This window comes from Neofelis nebulosa, chromosome 1 (genome assembly GCF_028018385.1).
Source record: "Neofelis nebulosa isolate mNeoNeb1 chromosome 1, mNeoNeb1.pri, whole genome shotgun sequence".
In the NCBI taxonomy this organism is placed as follows: Eukaryota; Metazoa; Chordata; class Mammalia; order Carnivora; family Felidae; genus Neofelis; species Neofelis nebulosa.
Genome location: NC_080782.1, coordinates 159,486,550 through 159,509,378, shown reverse-complemented (window position 1 = coordinate 159,509,378; position 22,829 = coordinate 159,486,550). Strand labels below are relative to the sequence as shown.

General features: G+C 41.6%; 1 long non-coding RNA gene across 1 annotated transcript in view; it reads right to left on the bottom strand.

Annotated features, from left to right (window-relative positions):
• Positions 1-19,297: 19,297 nt before the first annotated feature.
• Positions 19,298-22,829, bottom strand: part of LOC131506891 (uncharacterized) — a 39,108-nt gene continuing 35,576 nt past the window's right edge. Inside the window, exon 6 of the long non-coding RNA XR_009259217.1 lies at positions 19,298-21,706. This is a non-coding gene — a long non-coding RNA (uncharacterized LOC131506891). The remainder of the gene's footprint in view (positions 21,707-22,829) is intronic.

Genomic DNA, 22,829 nt, shown 5'->3' with positions numbered 1-22,829 from the left:
CATAAACATGTGAGTTTGTTTATGGGCTCTCTATTCTGTTCCATTGATCTCCATGTCTGTTTTTGTGCCAGCTCCGTATTGTTTTGATTACTACAGCTTTGTAATGTATCTTGATATCCGGGAGGGTGATACCTCCAGCTTTGTTCTTTCTCAAGATTGCTTTGGCTACTCAGGGTCTGCTGTGGTTTCATACAAAATTTAGGATTATTGGTTCTGATTCTGTGAAAAATGCTGTTGGCATCTTATAGGGATTGCACTGAACCTGCAGATTACTTTAGGTAGTGTGGACATTCTTTTTAATGTTTATTTATTTTTGAGAGAGAGAGAGAGAGAGAGAGAGAGAGAGAGAGAAATGGGGGACGGGCAGAGAGGGGGGGATACAGAGAATCCAAGGCAGACTCCAGGCTCTGAGCTGTCAGCACAGAGCCTGACACGGGGCTCAAACTCATGAACTGCAAGATCATGACCTGAGCAGAAGTCAGACCCTCAACCAGCTGAGCCACCCAGGTGCTCCAGTAGTGTGGATATTTTAACTGTATTAATTCTTCCAACCCATGAGCATGGAATATTTTTGCGTTTGTTTGTGTTGTGTTCAATTTCTCTCATCAGTGTTTACAGTTTTCAGAGTACAGAGCTATTATTTCCTGGTTAAAATAATTCCTAGGTATTTTATTCTTTTCAGTGCCACAGTAAATATTTTAACTCTCTGCAATGTAATGTCCCATTACAACATTAACTCAGTTATTCAAACTTTCACTATTTTCACCTCCAGACACCTTTTTAGAAGTGTGTACAAATTTAAGGACCTACCTACAAACATAGCTGTTGGTTCTCTGAGCATGAGGAAATTCAAGAGATACTTAGGATTTCATCTTTCTGTAAGGATTGGTCTTTTCTTTTCTTTTCCTTTTATTTCTTTATTTCCTTGTTTCTTTCTTTACTTCTTTCCTTTTATTTCTCTCTTTACTCCTCTATTTATTCCTTTCCTTACTTCTTTTTTTTAACAAAGGAATAGTTAGATATTCCATAAGTATCAAGAGGTTAAACCAGCAACACATGAAAGTTCTGAAGGTAAAATATCAAGCATTTAAAAATATATAGGTAAACGTTAAGGGGAAATGGGTCACGTGCCTTCCTGGTGCCTCAGCTCATACAGGCAATAAATTATTAACTGGAGTCTTCATACCAATACATCACAAACCATGGAGAGAATTTATCTACTCAAAATCAAACCATTTCTCAGGGCAAGAAGTTAAGTCAAGTCTAACCACAGGAACTTCCATTCTTCCTACATCTATAGCTCCTAGGCTTCTTAAATGTGAGGAGAAAGAAACTCTTTACTCACGGCACACATGAACTGATGCTGTTTCCCCAAAGCCTGAGGAGAAGATACCCTCAGCACGCATGAACTGATGATCTTTCCGCTGAGTCTAAGGAGAAACTCCTGATGCCCAGCACACATGATCTGGTGCTGTTTCCCTCAAGTCTGAGGAGAAACCCCTTACGCCAGCACAAATGAAATGACGCTGCTTCCCCTAAGTCCGAGAAGAAATTCCGTACCGGCAGCACCCATGAACTGATGCTGTTTCCCTCAAGTCTGAGGAGAAATTCATTACCCCCAGCACGCGTGAACTGATGCAGTTTCCCTTGAGTGTGAGGAGAAACTCCTTACCCCCAGCACACCTGACTTCCTACTATTTCCCTGACTCTGAGGAGAAACCCGTAGCCCAAGCACACAAACACTGAACCTGTTTCCCTTAAGTCTGAGGAGAAACTCCTTATGCCAAGCACATATCATCTGTGGCTGTTTCCCATAATTCTGAGGAGGAACTCCTTACCCAGCATGCTGAACTGATGCGGCTTCCCCTTAGTCTGAGGACAAACTCCATGCCCCCAGGATACATGAACTCATGCTGTCCCCCTAAGTCTGAGGAGAAACTCCTTACCCCCACCACGCATGCACTGATGATCTTTCCCCTAAATCTGAGGGGAAACTCCATAATGCCCAGGACCTGTGTACTGATTCTGTTTTGCCTACGTCTGAGGAGAAACTCCTTACCCTCTGCCCACGTTAACTGATGCTTTTTCTATTAATTCTGAGGAGAAACTCCTGACCCATGGCACGCATGAACTGGTGCTCTTTCCCATAAGTCTGAGGCGAAACTCCTCACCCCAAGCACACATGAACGGATGCTATTTCACCTAAGTCTGAGGAGAAACTCTGCACTACTGGCTTCCTCAACTGATGCTGTCTCGCTTCTGTCTGAGGGGAATATCCTTACCCCAGGCACACTTGAACTGATGCTGTCTCACTCCATTCTGAGAAGAAATCCCTTACCCTCAGCACCCATGAAGTGATGCTGTTTCCCTTACGTCTGAGGAGCACGCATGACCTCATGCTGTATCCTTTATGTCTGAGGAGAAACTCCTTACCCCCAGCACCCATGAACTGATGCTCTTTCCCCGAAGTTTGAGGAGAATCTCCTTATACCCAGCACACATGCACACATGAACTGATTCTGTTTGCCTTAAGTGTGAGGAGAAATCCTTAGCCCCAACCACATGAACCGATGCTGTTTCCCCTAAGCATGAGGAGAAACTCCTTAACCCTGTACACATGAACTGGTTGCTTTCAGCCTTTCTTATTGCCAAGTAGCATTCCATTGTATATACAAACCAAATCTATTTTATCCATTCATTAGTGGATGCACATTTAGGCTCTTTCCATAATTTGGCTATTGCTGAATGTGCTTCTAGAAACCAAACCATGCCATCTGCAGCAAGATGGATGTAACTGAAGGGCATTATGCTCAGTGAAATAAGTCAGGCAGAGAAGGACCGATATCATATGTTTTCACTCATATGTGGATCTTGAGAAACTTAACAGAAAACCTTTGGGGACAGGAAGGGGGAAATGAGTTACTAACAGAGAACAGAGAAAAATTAAAGAATAAAAAAATAGTTTTAGACAGATTTCTTTTTCTTTGTATATAATACTATTTTGTTGTAAATGATAGGCACCCATAGATACACATTTAAGTAATCAATGATGAGGTTCTCCACCAGGGACACCTGTTATATTGATACATCCCTTCCTTATTTAAACCTAGCCCAGGAAAACTTTGTTTGCTGTTTTATTGTTGTTGTTTGTCTGTTTTCACAAGTGTAAGCCAAATATATTCAATAAACATGTTAAAATAATAGTTCTGTTTCCAAAAAACCATTGAAGTCAAAGTGTTTTAAATTAATTCTATTTGGATTTCAATCCATCTTTCTTTGTTTTTGAATCCAATTAATACTAATTTGTGTAAGGGGCCTGGTAAAACCAGAAATGCCCTTAACCCTTTCTATGTTGGGAAAACTTTGAAGTTTATGTCACTAAGACTGAGAGTCTTTAATTATAACACTGGGAAGTACAGGGGTTACACTGCAGTGATCAAGGCACTTGTCTTTCACCATCACCTTCTGTGCTCATGTAAGTACAGGGAGGGGAATTCTCATCCACCCACTGGGTCACACTCTGATTCCATATATTCAAGAAGGCAGGTATGCCAAGGGGAACCCTGAGGTGTGCTGTGTCCCAGAAATACACCTACCCTAACAATGTATTTTTCCCTCAGGGTTCCCACGCGCTAGATCTATGAAAAGAACAGAATCAGGGCCCAAGCCTGGCACAGAATGATTCAGTGAGAAGCCAAGACGTTCCCCATGCTGCCTCCAAGGCAATGATGGGGCTACAGAAGGGGAGTTTCAACTCAGTCCTACACACTGCCCACATACTTGGCCGGCCCCCGAGCCCAAGCTCTCAGCCTGAACTGCAACCTGAACCTCCCCTCATCTCAGGCATCCTGGGGAACCACTGCCTGCTGTTGCTTTGGATCATGTCTCCGCCCAGGACCTACCCTAACCAGAGCCTTGCCTCTGGCCTTAGGTGTCCCTCGTCCTAGCTCTGAGGAATCAATGGAATTGAGGCCCATGACCTCGCAAATCTTGTCAGGGAAGAAGGGGGAAGATCACCATGACATTTTCATGTATGGGATGGAGCTCCAGAAAGGGATCCCCAGCTAAAGCATAAGCCTTTCCCACAGGATCAACCAACGCCTGAACCCAAATCCTAAGGCTGACCGGCACCCTCACATTGCCCCCAACTCACCCTGCCCTGGAGATCACTGCACAGCTGGCTGTTTTCCCCTTGCCACCTCCGGGAACCGAACCCTAACCCCATGATGCCACTGCACATGCTCCTGCAGATAGGAAGAGAAAGACAAAGTCATTATTTCATCCCATGTAAATGTGAACTAAACACTTCTTTCAGATCCTCCATTCTTACTAAGGAGCTTCTATTACCATAGAGCAAAAGTCAAACTTATGAGATCTATTCAGAATTTAACCCAGAAATGACTTTCAGAAAATTTCTTTTCAGAAAGAGCTTTAAGCAGTAAAAGATAAATTCTAGATTCCTTTTGTCTATGTTCATGAATTTATTTCTTACTCAACTCTTTCCCTTACCATTTATGTAAAATGAGCTTTAGATTTCAAAAAAATGCAAAATTTTGATACCCAGTTGAAAAATACATTGATAATTAAAGACATCATAAATTAGTGCTTATAGGCACTGCATGAAAGGAAACTGGATAGTCAAACCTAATTCTGTAACCAGGCATAAACTGGTCACTTTGGGGAATAATGATTGAAAAAAAATGTCCTTTTATATTTCACTTTAATCCCCTATATTTTCAATGTTCTTAACATCAGCAAGTTGGCAATCCATAACCTGTATGCGTAAGTTCAAAGAGAGATGTCCTCCAGACATGGTCCCCTGTTTCACTGCTGGTCTAGAGAAGAAATAGGTGCAATAGCCAGAATACAGGATGAGTTGAGTGCTCAGAAAAAAATCACAGCATGGACATAGTAGGAGAAGGAAAGAACTCTTCTGACCTCTTACTCTAAAACATGATACAAATCCAGTTCCAGAATCAATTCCCTTAGTTAAAAGATGTACCGAAGGAACTGAGAATGTTGTAAGATGCTGTCCCATATTTGTAGGGCATTTCCTAAAATGATCCAATTAATATTAGCAGGGTCAGTTTATACTGAGAAGCTGGTGTCCTATACTGCATCCTGGCTTTGCACTTTCAGTCCAGGTAAAGTGGTCATGAAGCTTGTGGCCATGGTGTACTGGGAAACACATGTCTGGAACTTCATCACTGAAAACAGCTTAAGACAAAGTGCCCTCATTTCTCATCGACTGAGGCTACAGAACACCACCATGAGTTGGAGATATAAAGAAATTTAATATCTGAACTATCGAAGGGCCCATATAGTGGGAGAGGCAGATACATAAACAGATTGTTTTAAAAACACTGTGGTCAAAGGTAACACCCGAGAGTAAAAAGTTGCAAGGTAGCATAAGAAGTTGTTTGGAGAAATGACGAAATAACTCATGAAGCAGCAAAGGTTGAAAGTGGCTGCCTGTAGGAAAACATACTGTTGACTGTTGTAGACTGCTGACTGGTATTTTAAGGTTTGTGTACATGTAACTTTGATGACAAACACATAAAATTTGTTTCTTTTTCTTGGTTTCAACATCCCTGGGGGAAAAAAAAACACCCATCACCAACCCTTGATATACATTCTTTTATTTTTTTCTTCAAATTTCCTCAAAGGTGTTTTGTTCAATCCTTTGTGAAAACATACAGTGGCAACACAATGCACCCAATTTTTTAAAAATTTTTTTGAAATTTATTGTCAAATTGGTTCCCATACAACACCCAGTGCTCATCCCAAAAGATGCCCTCCTCAATACCCATCGCCCACCCTCCCCTCCCACCCACCCCCCATCAACCCTCAGTTTGTTCTCAGTTTTTAAGAGTCTCTTATGCTTTGGATCTCTCCCACTCTAACCTCTTTTTTTGTTTTATGTTTTCCTTCCCCTCCACCATGGGTTCCTGTTAAGTTTCTCAGGATCCACAGAAGAGTGAAAACATATGGTATCTGTCTTTCTCTGTATGGTTTATTTCACTTAGCATCAGACTCTCCAATTCCATCCATGTTGCTACAAAGGGCCATATTTCATTCCGTCTCATTGCCACGTAGTACTCCATTGTGTATATAAACCACAATTTCTTTATCCATTCATCAGTTGATGGACATTTAGGTTCTATCCATAATTTGGCTATTGTTGAGAGTGCTGCTATAAACATTGGGGTACAAGTGCCCCTATGCATCAGTACTCCTGTATCCCTTGGGTAAATTCCTAGCAGTGCTACTGCTGGGTCATAGGGTAGGTCTATTTTTAATTTTTTGAGGACCCTCCACACTGTTTTCCAGAGTGGCTGCACCTGTTTGCATTCCCACCAACAGTGCAAGAGGGTTCCCGTTTCTCCACATCCTCGCCAGCATCTATAGTTTCCTGATTTGTTCATTTTGGTATTCTGACTGGCGTCAGGTGGTATCTCAGTGTGGTTTTGATTTGTATTTCCCTGATGAGGAGTGACATTGAGCATCTTTTCATGTGCCTGTTGCCCATCTGGATGTCTTCTTTAGAGAAGTGTCTATTCATGTTTTCTGCCCATTTCTTCACTGGGTTATTTGTTCTTCGGGTGTGGAGTTTGGTGAGTTCTTTATAGATTTTGGATACTAGCCCTTTGTCCGATATGCCATTTTCAAACATCTTTTCCCATTCCGTTGGTTGTCTTTTAGTTTTGTTGGTTGCTTCCTTTGCTGTGCAGAAGCTTTTTTATCTTCATAAAGATAGTTCATTTTTGAACTATAAATGAACAGTAGTTCATTTTTGCTTTTTAATTCCCTTGCCTTTGGGGATGTGTCAAGTAAGAAATTTCTACGACTGAGGTCAGAGAGGTCTTTTCCTGCTTTCTCCTCTAGGGTTTTGATGGTTTCCTGTCTCACATTCAGGTCCTTTATCCATTTTGAGTTTATTTTTGTGAATGGTGTGAGAAAGTGGTCTAGTTTCAACCTTCTGCATGTTGCTGTCCAGTTCTCCCAGCACCATTTGTTAAAGAGACTGTCTTTTTTCCATTGGATGTTCTGTCCTTTGTCAAAGATTAGTTGGCCATACGTTTGTGGGTCTAGTTGTGGGGTATCTATTCTATTCCATTGGTCTGTGTGTCTCTTTTTGTGCCAATACCATGATGTCTTGATGATTACAGCTTTGTAGTAGAGGCTAAAGTCTGGGATTTTGATGCCTCCTGCTTTGGTCTTCTTCTTCAAAATTACTTTGGCTATTTGGGGCCTTTTGTGGTTCCATATGAATTTTAGGATGGCTTGTTCTAGTTTCGAGAAGAATGCTAGTGCAATTTTGATTGGGATTGCATTGAAAGTGTAGAGTGCTTTGGGTAGTATTGATATTTTGACAATATTTATTCTTCCAATCCATGAGTATGGAATATTTTTCCATTTCTTCATATCTGCTTCAATTTCCTTCATAAGCTTTCTATAGTTTTCAGCATACAGATCTTTTACATCTTTGGTTAGATTTATCCCTAGGTATTTTATGCTTCTTGGTGCAATTGTGAATGGGATCAGTTTCTTTATTTGTCTTTCTGTTGCTTCATTATTAGTGTATAAGAATTCAACTGATTTCTGTACATTGATTTTGTATCCTGCGACTTTGCTGAATTCATGTATCAGTTCTAGCAGACTTCTGGTAGAGTCTATCGGATTTTCCATGTATAATATCATGTCATCTGCAAAAAGTAAAGCTTGACTTCATCTTTACCAATTTTGATGCCTTTGATTTCCTTTTGTTGTCTGATTGCTGATGCTAGACCTTCCAACACTATGTTAAACAACAGCAGTGAGAGGGGACATCCCTGTCGTGTTCCTGATCTCAGGGAAAAAGCTCAGGGAAAAACATTGAGATAATGTTAGCTGTGGGCTTTTCATAAATGGCTTTTATGATGTTTAAGTATGTTCCTTGTACCCCGACTTTCTCGAGGGTTTTTTTAAAGAAATATTGCTGAATTTTGTCAAATGCCTTTTCTGCATCGATTGACAGGATCATATGGTTCTTATCTTTTCTTTTATTAATGTGATGTATCACTTTGATTGATTTGTGAATGTTGAACCAGCCCTGCATCCCAGGAATGAATCCCATTTGATCATGGTGAATAATTCTTTTTATATGCTGTTGAATTCGATTTGCTAGTATCTTATGGAGAATTGTTGCATCCATATTCATCAGGGATATTGGCCTGTAGTTCTCTTTTTTTACTCTGTCTCGTAAACGGTCTCGTAACGGTCTCTGTCTTGTTTAGGAATCAAAGTAATACTAGCTTCATAGAATGAGTCTGGAAGTTTTCCTTCCCTTTCTGTTTTTTGGAATAGCTTGAGAAGGATAGGTGTTATCTCTGCTTTAAACATCTGGTAGAACTCCCCTGGGAAGCCACCGGGTCCTGGACTCTTCTTTGTTGGGAGATTTTTGACAACTGATTCAATTTCTTCGCTGGTTATGGGTCTGTTCAAGCTTTCTATTTCCTCCTGATTGAGTTTTGCAAGTGTGTGGGTGTTTAGGAATTTGTCCATTTCTTCCCAGTTGTCCAGTTTGTTCGCATATAATTTTTCATAGTATTCCCTGATAATTACAATGCACCCAATTTACATGAATCAACACGTCAACAAATCGTCATACATGATTTTTGAACAAACAGTACTAAAGTAGCTCATATTCTGTTTAACTAAACTTATGGTGCTGCAACAAAGAAATAGCTAACATGAGAAAGAAGATTCCAGTTTCAATCTGAAGGAAGGTTATTTGTGACAAGTACCATGAAACAATGATTTTATCACATCACTATCTTAAAGAGTACCATTTTTCAGAAGTTACAAAGCACCAATACTCATGTAGAATAAGATCTTGAAAAGATATAAACTTAAGGCAAAAGGTCTCCATTTTTTGAAAATTAATTGTCTGAATGATTTGAATTTTTCTTTCAATAAATTAAAAGATCTTTCAACATGAAGGAAATATATACTATGTTCTGACACCTCAACTAATTCTGCAGACATTCAGCTCAGCTGAAAGCTTCTGTAGGACTACTTTCAAGACCAAAAAGTGGAAACCAACAATCAAAAGCCCTTTCAATACTCAAAGACAAGGACTCTGGATATGGGATCTAATGAATAAGAAAATTTAAGTATCACAATAAAATACTTTTTTAGAAAACAGAAAGGACTGGCAATATACAAGTTAGGAACAAAAGCATGTATATGTTTACCCCCACTCCCCAAATTGTTTAAATAAGCACTTGAATCCTATCAGCTAAAGTAACAAAGAAATTCTTTTTGGTGTGTGTGTGTGTGTGTGTGTGTGTGTGAGTGTGTGTGTGTAGTACTAGGTGGAAGATAAAACCACAATTCCGTTTAAGGAGTCAAGTTCTGTAATTCTAATTTGATCAAATGAGTCTGTTGTATTACGTGTTCATAATAAGAAAGTTATACATTAATTTGTACATTATATGATTTATTTTCTTCTTTTTCCTTGAAATCTATGATTAAAGGATAGCTTCAAATTATTTTGAAACTCACAGAGCAAAAATTATGTCAAATGGCTTTGTAGGAAAAAACAGCCCCTCTGAAAATAAGAGGTCTAAGTAATTATGTGCAAATAAAACTTCAAAATAAGGTAGCTGAAAATATATCCTTCTTAGAAGTGTCCCTTCTGTTGTCTCTATTTAGAATATAAATAATTTCAGTGGCCCAAACAGTAACTTTCTTTTTTTAAATATGAAGTTTATTGTCAAATTGGTTTCCAAACAACACCCAGAGCTCCTCCCAACAGGAGCCCTCCTCAATGCCCATCACCCAGCCTCCCCTCCTTCCAATCCCCCATCAATCCTCAGTTTGTTCTCAGTTTTTAAAAGTCCAAACAATAACTTTCACTTCACTTTTTCTTCTCCATGATGTTTACTCTTACAAGTAAGAGTAATTTTAGCATATGCTAAAAATAAAACTTATGATTCCTATATACTTATGCTATATTTCAGGTATGGAAGGCTGAACATAAGTAATTTCAACCTAGAACATTACTTGAACATCACAAAAGAAAAAAGAAGACAAAAAAGATTTCTCCTCACATCACTTGGACTACTAGACTATTCATAGAAAAAAAGCAAAATATAAAATATATAGTTTTCAGCAACATGTAATTATCCGGAAATAAAATTCACTAAATGAGATAAGACACCAGGATTATGAGTATGGAGTACTCAGAGTCGTTCAAAGCAGATGAGAAGACACTTTGGGGAAACGAAATCCATCCCAAACAATATAATTTTATCTCAACCCTCTAAACACCACAACTTCACCGCTTATACCATAAGCCTTCTCAACAGTTCCCATTTTCTTCTTCTCAAAAAAAAAAAAAAAAAAAGGTTTTAGAGTCCTAATTTCCAAGTGACATTTCAACCCCCTTATTTTACCCTCATTCCATACTCCTGATTTATAAAAGACGCTAAAGTAATCATTTTCTTCACCTAAGCAGTTAGAAATGACCATGCATTGACTCAAAATTAAGGAATTAAAGTTAAAAAATCAACTGAAAATACACTTATTAACATTTATACTTTTATGTAGTAGGGACACCACATAATACCTCATTCTGATTAACCTCTGGCTCTTGAGATAGTGAGGTCAGAAAATTAAAATGAGTAATAGATATGTAAAATACTTGAAGTGTGCATCTATCTTGAATAGGATGAGTTAATAAAGTGACTGAAATTATGTGATTATAAATGTTTACTGTAAAACAGTACAAGATTGATGTTGTCAAATGGGGAAAAAAGAAAAATCTTTAACTTGACTAAATATCTTCAGTACTGTGGAAAAAGGTCTCAAGGTTGAATAGTAACTAGAGAACAACAGCCACAAAGGAAGACCCTTTCATGCATGCACACACATGAAATAACAAATAAGGAAACCCCAACTCAGTACAGTACATCAATGACTGATACTTAAATGATATTTTGATATCTAAAGAAAAGCTAAAATGTTGACTGCCATTGATAAAAAAGCATTTCACCAATTCATACAAATGATACTAAACATTTTTTAAAAGATGTCCTGTGAAAACCAAGCCACAATAAGTTACTGTTTTCCATTAAACATGCTGAATTATTTGACCCCATATTCCATACACTTTTATTGTGTTAAATCCTAACTGTTGTGACAGCATGCTTAGTAACTAGGGTACATTAGTTTACATCTTTTTATAGATAATCTAAGAGGGTTAATTTTTTGTGCTGACAACTCAGAGTCTGGAGCCTGCTTCAGAGTCTGTGTCTCCCTTTCTCTCACCTCTTCCCCACTCATCCACGCTCTCTCTCTCTTTTTCTCTGTCTCTGTGTCTATGTATCTCTCTCTCTCTCTGTCAAGAATAAACATAGGAAACTCAAAAAAGAAAAGAATGACTTTAACCAAGAAGATGAAGACCTCTGTACTTAAACCAAGAAATCAGTGGAGAAAGAATTTGGAGACAGAAATAAGCGGAAAGACATTCCATGCTAGTGGATCCCAAGAATTAAGATTGTCAAAATATTCACACTACTTAAAGCCATCTGCACATTCCCTAGGTACGATCCTTATCAAAGTTTAAGCACGTCTCCAAAACTAGAATAATCCTTCAATGTGGACAGAACCACAAAAGGCTCTGAATACCAAAGTCATTTTGAGAAGGAAGAACACAGTTGGATGCATCATGGTTTCTGATTTTAAACTAGATCTCAAAGCTACAATAACCCAAGCAGTACGGTATTGGGGTAAAAGCAGACACACAGATCATTGGAACAGAACTGAAGGGCCAGGAAGAAACCCACACATATGTAACCAATTAATTCACAACAAAAGAATCAAGAATATAACATGAGGAAAAGGCAATCTCCTCAATAGACGGTGTCAGAAACACTGGGCACAGAAAAACAACACGCACAGAAAAACAACTTGACGTCAATTTACACCACACACAGAAACAAATTCAAAATGTATTAAAGACTTAAGACCTAAAACCAGAAATATCCTGGATACAAACTTGGGCAGAAGGTGGGGTATCACACAACTACGTCCTACGTTAGGAGATTATAGGGAAGGCTTTGCAAAGCAGATCACTGCTCTCTGGCCTTGGTGCAAACAGCCAGCAGCAGTTCACTCACCTACTTGGTGTGTATCTGGGGGGCAGGCTAGACTTCACTGATCCAGTGGATGTGTATCTAGGGGTTGGGTTCTGCATGTGCTCACAAAGTCCTTAGAACATGTTGTCGCATGGAATATTTTATCCTATCTATATTTGGTTTTCACCATGTCTTCACTACGTTCTTTCCAATATGTGGCCCACTGACGTGTTGTACATTGTTTGTAGGCTTAATGAATATGGGAGCTTGAGAGCAGCTCACGGAGATGTCCCTTAAACTCCCTCTCTCTCTATGGGACGCCTGGGTGGCCCAGTCGGTCAAGCGTCCGACTTCAGCCAGGTCACGATCTCGCGGTCCATGAGGTCGAGCCCCGCGTCAGGCTCTGGGCTGATGGCTCGGAGCCTGGAGCCTGTTTCTGATTCTGTGTCTCCCTCTCTCTCTGCCCCTCCCCGGTTCATGCTCCGTCTCTCTCTGTCCCAAAAATAAATTAAAAACGTTGAAAAAAATAAATAAATAAACTCCCTCTCACCTCTCTTGACTTGCATGGAGTCTTAAGCAATCCTTTCTGCTCTCCTTGGCTCTGCTGGACAAACCCAAATGTCAAAACCACGAGGATGTTTTTCATCTCAGTCTAAACACTGAGTTTTTGGATTCGACACCAGAAGCCAAAGGTACGAAGGAAAAATAAAGAAGTGGGACTACATGAAACTAAATAAAAATGAGTTCTGCACAGCAAAAATATCTTCAAAGGAATGAAAAGGCAACATAGTTAATGGGAGAAAATACTTGCAAACTACATACATGGTAAAGGGATAATACACAAAAGATATGAAGAACTCCTATAGGACAACAATGCAAAAGCAAAGAGCAATGATGAAACTGGCAGAGTCCTCAAGAGGCATTTTTCCAATGAAGACATGCAGATGGCCACCACATACATGAAGAGATGTTCAATGTCACTCCACATTAGGGAAATGAAAAGCCAAAGCCAAAGAGATATCACCTGAAACCTGTCTGAATGATCTTATCAAAAAGACAAGAAATTACAAGGGTTGGGTAAACTGTGGAGGAAAGCGAATCATTGTGCTCTGTTGGTGGGATTGGAACTTGCTGCAGCAGCAGTCGAAAACAATATAAAGTTTCTTCAAAAAATTCAAACTAGAACATCCATATCATCCAGCAATTTCCCTCAATAACCCCCCTAGGTATTACTCAGAACACATGAAATCACTAACTCCCCAAAATACCTTCACACCTGTATTATGCCACATTGTTTTGAATGGCCTGGAGGGCATTATGCTAAGTGAAATACATCACACAGAGAAAGCCAAATACCAAATGCTCACACATATATGTAGAAACTGAAACAAAAATAAGAAAACAAAATACAAAAATCCTCAAAACATAATAAAACAAACTCATAAATACATAAAGATGATTGCAAAGGTGAGGGGCAGGAAGGAGGGAAATAGACAAAAGACATAAAGGGCAAAAGACATCAGCAAATAAAAAAAGACCATGTCAACAGGGAAATAGAGAGTAAATATGACTTCCATAGCTCAAATTCTAGCTTCCTCTATTTCAAAGACCTTAGTTCATTCCATTACATTCACCAGACCTACCTGAATAATAAGGAATTATGATGACTCAGAAGTTTTTGAAAGATGATTTCTTTACTTAGTATTTCATATCAAAGAGGACAGAGTGCTTAGATTACTAGCTATGTCAGATTTTCAATTATTTTTATGGTTTATTGAAGTATCATTATATCACAAAAATCTCCTTAGATCTAAGTGGACACTCTCATCAGTCAACATATGTACATACCACTAAAACAGTACAATAAAGGTAAGGTACATTGTCCATCACACAACAGTGAGTTTTTCCTCCTTGTTGTAGCGAGCATTTTGTGATGAAAACATTTCGGGTATCGAGCACATGTATCAAATTCCATGCGATGGGATATGAAGAATATAGCAATCATGGTAATCATGAAAATAACAATATTCAAGATAATCATAATCTCCTTAATTTCTGAGAGAGACAACTCACCCCCTGCCCCGCAAGGACAAAACAGATGCTTAGGAGCAGCTGCTGCTGAAAGTGGCCTACACCACACCATGTTACTGAAAACCTAAAGTACCAGTCATCTTGATATGTAAGTTTGTGAAAGCCTCTGCTCTTAGGCTTTTGCTTTCAGTGAGGTCATGGTGCTGCCTTCAGGATGTTTTCAACCTTTGAGACAATATTGGAACAGTCTATTGAAATGAGATATTCCCATGCAACAAAACAGTGTCTTTGGAAAGAACTGGGACCCTATCGTGGTCCAGACTACATACAGTCCACAGCACCACACACACACACACACACACACACACACACACACCAACAACCTGGGAGAGGGAGAACCCATGGAATGAAAGAGCATTTTCTCAAGAGCTGATTTCAAAAGGAGGCTGAGAGGTAAGCAGTGCCTGCTGACATACACATGCACTGGTTTCTAGGACATGGTGGTCTCAGAGTCAATTCTCCCTCATGCTGCCTGGTGAGTCCCAGAGGAGATGTGATTCTTAAGGTATGAAACTCTTGGAACACGGGATGAATGCAAGAGAGGAGGTGCTCCACAGAAACATGAAGCACCACGCCTCCCAGATATGAAGAACAAAACCGACAAGTCTGCCTGGAACAAGGAGCTTTTCCACCCGCCTTCCTTGGGAGACTGCGAAGAAGACGTTCCCACCGAACATTTCCCAAAGATTATTTTGTGCTGAATCCCAAAAACCCAGTCCTCTCCAGCACACAACTCCAAGTACAAAAGAGTCTGGACACCCTCTAAAAGAACGAAGCTCCACTTGTTCATCGCCCATTTGCTTTGAGTTCAGTGATTGAATGCAAATTGCCTTCAGAAATGAAGAGCTCAAAGGGAGTTGCACAACCCCTAATTCAGACTCCATACCCCATAGTCCCATTAACTCCCATGTTAGAGGGCCGCCTTTAGCCAAAAGTGGGGTGGGATCTCCCTGCCCCATCAGAGGGTGCAACCTTGCTACCAGGGGTGGGGTGGGGCAGGGCAGGGGGTGTGGAGGGGGGAGGCAGGAGGCTTGTGTTGACCTGCCGCTTCCACTCTAAATGGCTTCAACAAGTTCCTTGGCCGGGCTCCAGCAACTCAAGCCCACCACCCTGACTCTCCCCGGAATGTTGCTCTGCAAACTGAGGTCCCTGCGCTTCATTTTCACAGGCAGGATTGTTTCATCCTGCTCATGACTGCGACTTCCCTGGCCCTGCCTTGACATTTTCTGACAACCGCAAGTCCACGCGTTCTTTCCGTTTGTTTGCACCTCCACCCTCCAGCCACCAACCCAGTCAGACCTCCAAGGGCACTCAGGGTGTCCCCTCTCTGTACCTGTGCTTCTCCCCACCACCGGAGCCTAACCCCCTACTCCATCTCGGACCCTCCTCCTCCAGGGAGCCAGGGTACAACCCATAAAGGTCACTCCTATGACCGCAGCCAGAAAGGAGCCCAAGAAGAACCCCGTAGCATGAGGGAGGGGGATGGGGATGAAAGGGGAAGACAGAGAGGGGCAGGGGGAAGGCCACATGGCACCTTGTCACTAGGATCCCTACCTTGGCAGCGCCGCGACTGAGGCAGGTCCTAGAGGGAGGCTGTGGGTCTCAGCTGCTCCACCTTTAGGCTTCTCCAGATGGTCTTTTGGGGGCACCTGGGGGCATTGCATCATGCTCAGCCCCTGGCAGTGTTGGTGCTCCAGGAGTGCAGCTGCAGCTGAGAGGCGCCTTTGGGAGCACGTCCTGGGACTTGGCCTCTGCCTCCAGGAGCAGCAGGAGCAGCAGGGCCACCACCCTCCGGGGCTGGAGGTTCATGGCTCCCAGTCCTCCCTGCAAGTGCCCCGCTACCGCTACCTCCACAGCTACCTGGACACAGGTGCCAGGCAGCAGCCATGTCCCTGGTGGGGGAGTGGGGTGGGCGAAAGCCCCTGGCTGGCAGAGAGACTTGGGAGCTTGGGGTGGCAGGTGGTCTGGGAGCCAGGATGCATAGCACAGCTGCACCCTCAGCCGCATCCCTCACCGGGCTCCGCCCCTGACCCATGCTCCTATGCGCACCCGTGGGCTCACTCCTGCACACCTCTTGGATCCAGGATCCAATTCCCTCCCCGCCTCCCCCACCCCCCGCGGGGGACACAGCTGCTGGGTGCCAGGGTCTGCAACACCGCACCTCTGTGCGCCCACCACGTGGTATGACTGCCTGCCCACCAGCCTGGCAGCCAGGAGCCAGAGAGAGGGCTCCAGAGACCAGGCTAGTGGGAGAGGGACTGTCAGGTGTCTCTTCCCCAGGTGGAGACCTCCCTGTCATCCCTGAAGAGACCCAGGAAGGTTTTGAAAAGCTGGTTTCACAGGGAGGTGGCTGTACATGAACTTAGCGCTCCCTCTTGCATCCTAGGCCTCTGTGTTTGTTCCTCAGTCTCCCTCAGGCTCCTGCTAACTGTGGACATCTGCAGCTGTGCACCCTCCCCACTCGTGACCCATGACTGAAAGGGCAGCCCTGAGGGACAGGGAGACACACTGGGAATACGAGACTCCTTCCACCTCCCTCCTCCTTGAAATGTCGGTGCTTTTCAGCTCTGCATGCCTTTCCCATGGCCCTACCTGGACTACACCACCATTGGTCCCACCCTCAAGTCCACTCTGCCATCGCTGACTTTGTCATGTCCTTCAACTCTGTGGAACTGCCTTTCCACCTCCACTACCTCCCAACCCCCATGTTTTCTTCACAGTGTGCCTCGGATCCCAACTCATCCGTGTGATTTTTCTTTTCTTTTTTTTTCAATTTCTTTTCAATGTTTATTTATTTTGGTGACAGAGAGAGACAGGGCATCCTACGTGCAATTTTTCAACAGGCATCTATTGAACGTGTAAGGTGTACCAGACCCTGATCTGGCGGGCCAGTGTGCAGAGGTGGGCAAGAAAACTTATGCCTGAGGTTTCAAGGGTAGCCACAGGACTACCATACAGGGTGAGGAGGAGTAGAGAGACCAAATAGTCAAGGGTTTATACGAAAGGAGCATCAAGGGCACGAACCTACGCAGCACTGGAAGGAGAGCAGGGAGTCATGGAAATATAGATCATTGAAGGCTAGTCCCAATCTCCAGCCTTCATCACATGTCCTCACCTGAGGACTTGCAAATAGGCACCCCCAGACTGGACCGGTTAGAAGCAGGACTTACAGGAAAAGCACAAAACTCGTCTGTGGACTTCATGGTCATGGTAAGGGCGCCATCACACAAGCCCACCAAGGGACTCTGGACTCTGGCAACTTGGACATACTGTGTACAATGAGGACCTGTTAGGACTCTTTCAAGTGCACCAGTGAAGAGAAAACTAAGCCACAAGCCTAGGAGAATAGAGATGCAAAACCTTTCTCCCCCCAGGGGCAATGTAAATGATCTCATGCTATACAAAAGCCAATGACCTCTGCTAGCATTAAAAACTTTACCAGTTTTCTGCCTCATTGATCAGTCTCATCCCAGAAGTGGACTCCTGCTTCATTGGCTCTATACACACCATTTGCCTGCATTCTCCTTGGAAGCAGCTTCCTACCTACCAGAACCCTGACGTGTGTCTCCATGTCATGGCACGTATTGAAATGTAAGTGAATGATGTTTCCATTTCATTTTGAACATTATGCTGATGCCTCCCTCCTGGCTCTGCATCTCCACTGAGAAGACTGTTTAGCTGAGTTTACTTTGTGTGTGTGTGTGTGTGTGTGTGTGTATACATATATATGTATATATGTTCTTTATCACTGTGTAGGGCTCCCTAGTGTGGATGGAATGCTTTGTTTATCCATTTGAGGGACATTTTGTTTGCTTTCAGTGGTTTGGCTATTACACATTACCCTGCAGTGAACATTTGTGCTCAGTGTTTTGTGGGATTTTAAGTTTCAATTCTCTGGGATAAATAAATGTCCAGGAACCTGACCGCTAGCTTGTAGGGTTTATGTTCAGCTATCAAACTGTCTTGCCAGAGTGGCTGTGCTATTTACATTCCCACCAGCAATGCATGAGAGAGCCGCCTCTTTCCAACATTTTATCTTTTCACTGTATTAGTTGAACTAGCTCTTCTAACAGGCAGGGAGTGATTACTCAGTCAGTTGTCATTTGTATTTACCTCATGGCTAGCGATGTAGAACATTTTCTCATGTGCTTATGCCACCTGTATGTTGTCTTTGCTGAAATGTTTCTTCATGTATTTTGTCCATTTCCCATTTGGAAAATGTTTTCCTTATTATTTTTTGTTATTTTTTGTTGCATTCTGAATTTTTTTATACTGTGTAGATACAAGTTCTTTTTGTCACATGTGTGGTTTGCAAACATGTTCGTCTAGTGTATAGCTTGCATTTTTATCATATTAACAGGATATTTTTTTAATGTTTACTAGTTTTTTTGAGAGAGAGACAGAGTGCAAGTGGGGGAGGGGCAGAAAGAGAGGGAGACACAGAACCTGAAGCAGGCTCCAGGCTCTGAGCTGTCAGCACAGAGACTGATGTAGGGTTCGAACACATGAACAAGGAGATCTTGACCTGAGTTAAAGTCGGACACTTAATGGACTGAGCCACTCAGGTGCCCCTACATTATTTTCAATATAATTTACATTATAGTATCATCATTATAATTATAATAATTATATTTATTATTTATATAATTAATAAAATTATAATATATGTTATATTGTTAGCTAACAAACAGGGTCTTTAAAAGAGCAAAATGTTCTCTCTCTCTGACCCTCCCCCGTTCATGTTCTGTCTCTCTCTGTCTCAAAAATAAATAAACGTTAAAAAAATTTTCAAAAATGGGGAACCTGGGTGACTCAGTCGGTTAAGCATCCGACTTCGGCTCAGGTCATGATCTTGCGGTTCTTGAGTTCAAGCCCCGGGTCGGGCTCTGTGCTGACAGCTCAGAGCCTGGAGCCTGTTTCAGATTCTGTGTCTCCATCTCTCTCTCTGACCCTCCCCCATTCATGTTCTGTCTCTCTCTGTCTCAAAAATAAATAAACGTTAAAAAAAATTAAAAAAAAGAGCAAAATGTTTAAATCTTGATAAAGTCCAATTCACCATGTATTTTAGTTTCTGAATCTTGCTTTATTGCAATGTGTAAAAATGCACTAAGTTTAAGCCAATGGATAAATATCCATAATGCACTTTCTTACAGTTTCTAGGGTAGAAATCCAACAAGGGCACCAGTGTGGTCACGTTCTGGGGAGACTCATCTTCTTGGCTTGCGGATGGCCACCTTCTGGCTTTGTGCTCACATGACCTCTCTCTGTATGTGTGCATGGAGAGAGTGTGCCAGCTCTCTGGCATCTCTCCTTGTAAGCATGCTAACCTCATCATGAGGGTCCTAAACTTGTGACCTAACATAACCTCATTATCTTCCAAGGCCCCACATGCAAGTTTATGGGGATAGAACTGGAAAATTGTGAATGGGGTGGGAGCATAGTGTAGTCCATAGCATGTTTCTTGGTGGACTTCTTGAGGTTTCAACTCTTTGGTATTTACACATTTTCTTAGATCATTAGGTTCATATCTTTTGTCAAATTTGGCAAATCAGCCATGATTTCCTGAAACAATTTTTTTTTTATTTTTCTCTTGAAAAATATTTTTAGTCCCTACTTTTTTATATTTTCTCTTTCTGAGACTCCTGTGACATAAATATTAGTTTTATTCTTTGTGTTGTCTGTGTGTATGTTTGTATTTTAAAAATTGTAGTCATTATCCTTTTCAGTTGTAATTGTCCATTATGTACTTCTTTACACCTTTCTTCCTTTCCTGAGACTTATTCTCATTTGTTTCAAACACTTTTGTAATTGCTTGCCAAAGCATGTTTTTAATGATGTCTCCTTTCAAATCCATTGGGAATCCTAACTCTAGGTCATCATTGGCTTTGGGGGTCTGTGAATTGTGTGACATATTAAAGATGACATTTCTCTGGGGTTTATTTGGCGAGTGTTCTTAATTATTCACCTTTCATATTTAGGGTGTGTCATAAGACTCTGGATGTTCTTAAATCCGGTGTGTTAGCAAGTGGTGGGTCAATAAGACTGTGACTACCAAATGTAGCCCCAGTTCTGTGCCTAAACCAGAAGGAGCACAGTGAGCCCTGGCCAGACACAGCTGGGAAGATACAGGGCAGCAACCTGTGTGGAAAGTCACATCATCATGGCTTTCTTCTCTACAGGCAACGATGAGTGCATCGGGTAGCTAAAACACATTGTTTGCCAAATGTATTTCCAAAGATGGAAGGATAAGTACTTGTAAAGACCAAAAGTCTGGTTGACAGTGGGAATTATTGAGGAAAAGTGTGTTGTGTGTGTTGAGGGCATTTGAGAAGTTTAGTTTATTCTAGTAGAAGTAGGTAATGATGGGTTTTAATGGGATGGTTGTCGTTGATGTTGGGCTTGCTCAAAACTTACATCCAATTGGCTCCTCTTACTGGTGTCTTTAGCCTAAATATCATCCCTCCCAAGACCTGCCAAAGGGAGCCAGGTCAGATAGAGGAGTGAGCCCTGAACTGGTGTGCTGACTTGTATGAGACATGACACATCCACTCTAGCCACACTTCCTGAATGCCTGCTTGGGAATGAACTTTGCCTCATGCCCACACCACAGTGGAGTCACAGAGGAACATGCTGGTGGTCAGCTCATCTGGCAACCTCAAGGCCAGTCCCTCCCTCTCTCTGCATAAACTTGGGACAGGAGTGGGGTCCTCTGACATTCACCTTGGCACTCCATAGGAGATGTGGAACATTCACTATTAATCACAGGACCCGGGGTCTCATGTTCTTCCTTCAGGCATACACCCAAGACCATTCCCATCCCTAGTCCAGCCTTTTCTGGGGAGCATGCCCCATGTGCCTGTTTCCTGACAGGTTAATTCTTCCTCTCTTTAGGCAAAACCAGCATCTTCACTTACACTGGAGAACACAGCAACACAGAATGGCTGCAATAAGTTGACTTTTCAGATCACCCCAATTAGACAGGATGAGGGGAATATCCTTGTACCTCCCAATGTATGGATCAGTCATTTCAACCCAAATATCTCCCTACCAGAACTTTCCCCAATATTCCATCAGTCTGGCCCCAAAGATGGGGGAGCTCATTCATTATGGGCTAAGTAAAACATATCTTTGGGAAGTTTTTTTGTTTTTGTTTTTTGTTTTTTCCAAAATTAACCCTGACCCTTTCTTGCAAGGAGTCATTTTCCTGAAATGGAAGTGACGTCTATAACCACTTCTCAAAGTCAGATACTTCAGCTCCACATGGGAAACCTGAAGATGAGTTCAGCTTGTTCGTGCTGCACGCCCCTCGGTGTGGCAGCAATGGGAGGACCGGACTGCAGGGTGGAGGACCGGAGGGGCTGAGACAGGTACAGTTGAGCAATGGCCCCAATAGACTCACCAGAAACAGGGTTGTGAGTGTGTCACAGGACAGTGAAGCTGAAGGTGGACCATGATTGCATTGTAGAAACCTTTGTAGACATCTTCTTTCTTCTCTGAAAATGGAGAATGCACTGTGGAGTTATACAAATCCATAGAGATGTTCCCCTTCAGGAAATGGCTCACGAACCGTGAGATCATGACCTGAAGCCGACGTCGGACGCTTAACCGACAGAACCACCCAGGTGCCCCTAAAATGTAAACATCATTAATCACAATCCACTGTGATTCATTTTAGGAATGCATGGGTGGTTCACAATTCACAGGTAAAACAATTTTATAAATCATACTTAAAAAGATGAAGGGTAAATAGCATACGATCATCTCTATAGATGCAGACAAAGCATTTGACAAAATACATCATCTGTTCATTTTAACAACTCAACAAAGTGGGTTTAGAAAGTATATACCTTGGGGCACCTGGGTGGCTCAGTCAGTTAAGCATCCGACTTTGGCTCAGGTCATGATCTCACAGTTCGTGAGTTCGAGCCCCACATCAGGCTCTGTGCTGACAGCTCAGAGCCTGGAGCCTGCTTCACATTCTGTGTCTCCCTCTCTCTCGGCCCCTTCCCTGCTCATGTTCTCTCTCTGTCTCAAAAATAAATAAACATTAAAAAAATTAAAAAAAAAGAAAGTATATACCTCAACATGAAAAAGGATAAAAATAAAACATGCTAACATACTCAATGGTGACAAAGTGAAAACCTTTCCTCTATGATCAGGAAGGAAGTACAGATATCAACTTTCACCATCTTTGTTCAACATAATACAAAAAGTGGTAAACATAGCAATAGGATAAGAAAAAAAAAAAAAAAAGAAAAGTCATCCAACATGGTAAGGGAGAATGAAAACTTACTATTTGCAGATGATATGATACTATATACAAAACCTTAATTAATCTACCAAGAAACCACTGGAATTGAAAATTAATTCAATAAAGTTATACAATACACAATTATTATGCAGGAGTCTGTTCATTTCTATATTCGTGATGATGTAGCAAAAAGATAAAAAATCCCACCTACAATTGCTCCAAAAAGAAATTATAGCTGAAGACTTCCATAATCTGAGACATCCAAATCCAAAAGATATAGAGAACCCCATCAAATTCAACAAAACAAGCCAAAATCAAATACATATTGTAATACAATTTGTAAAATATAGAGATACTAAAAACAT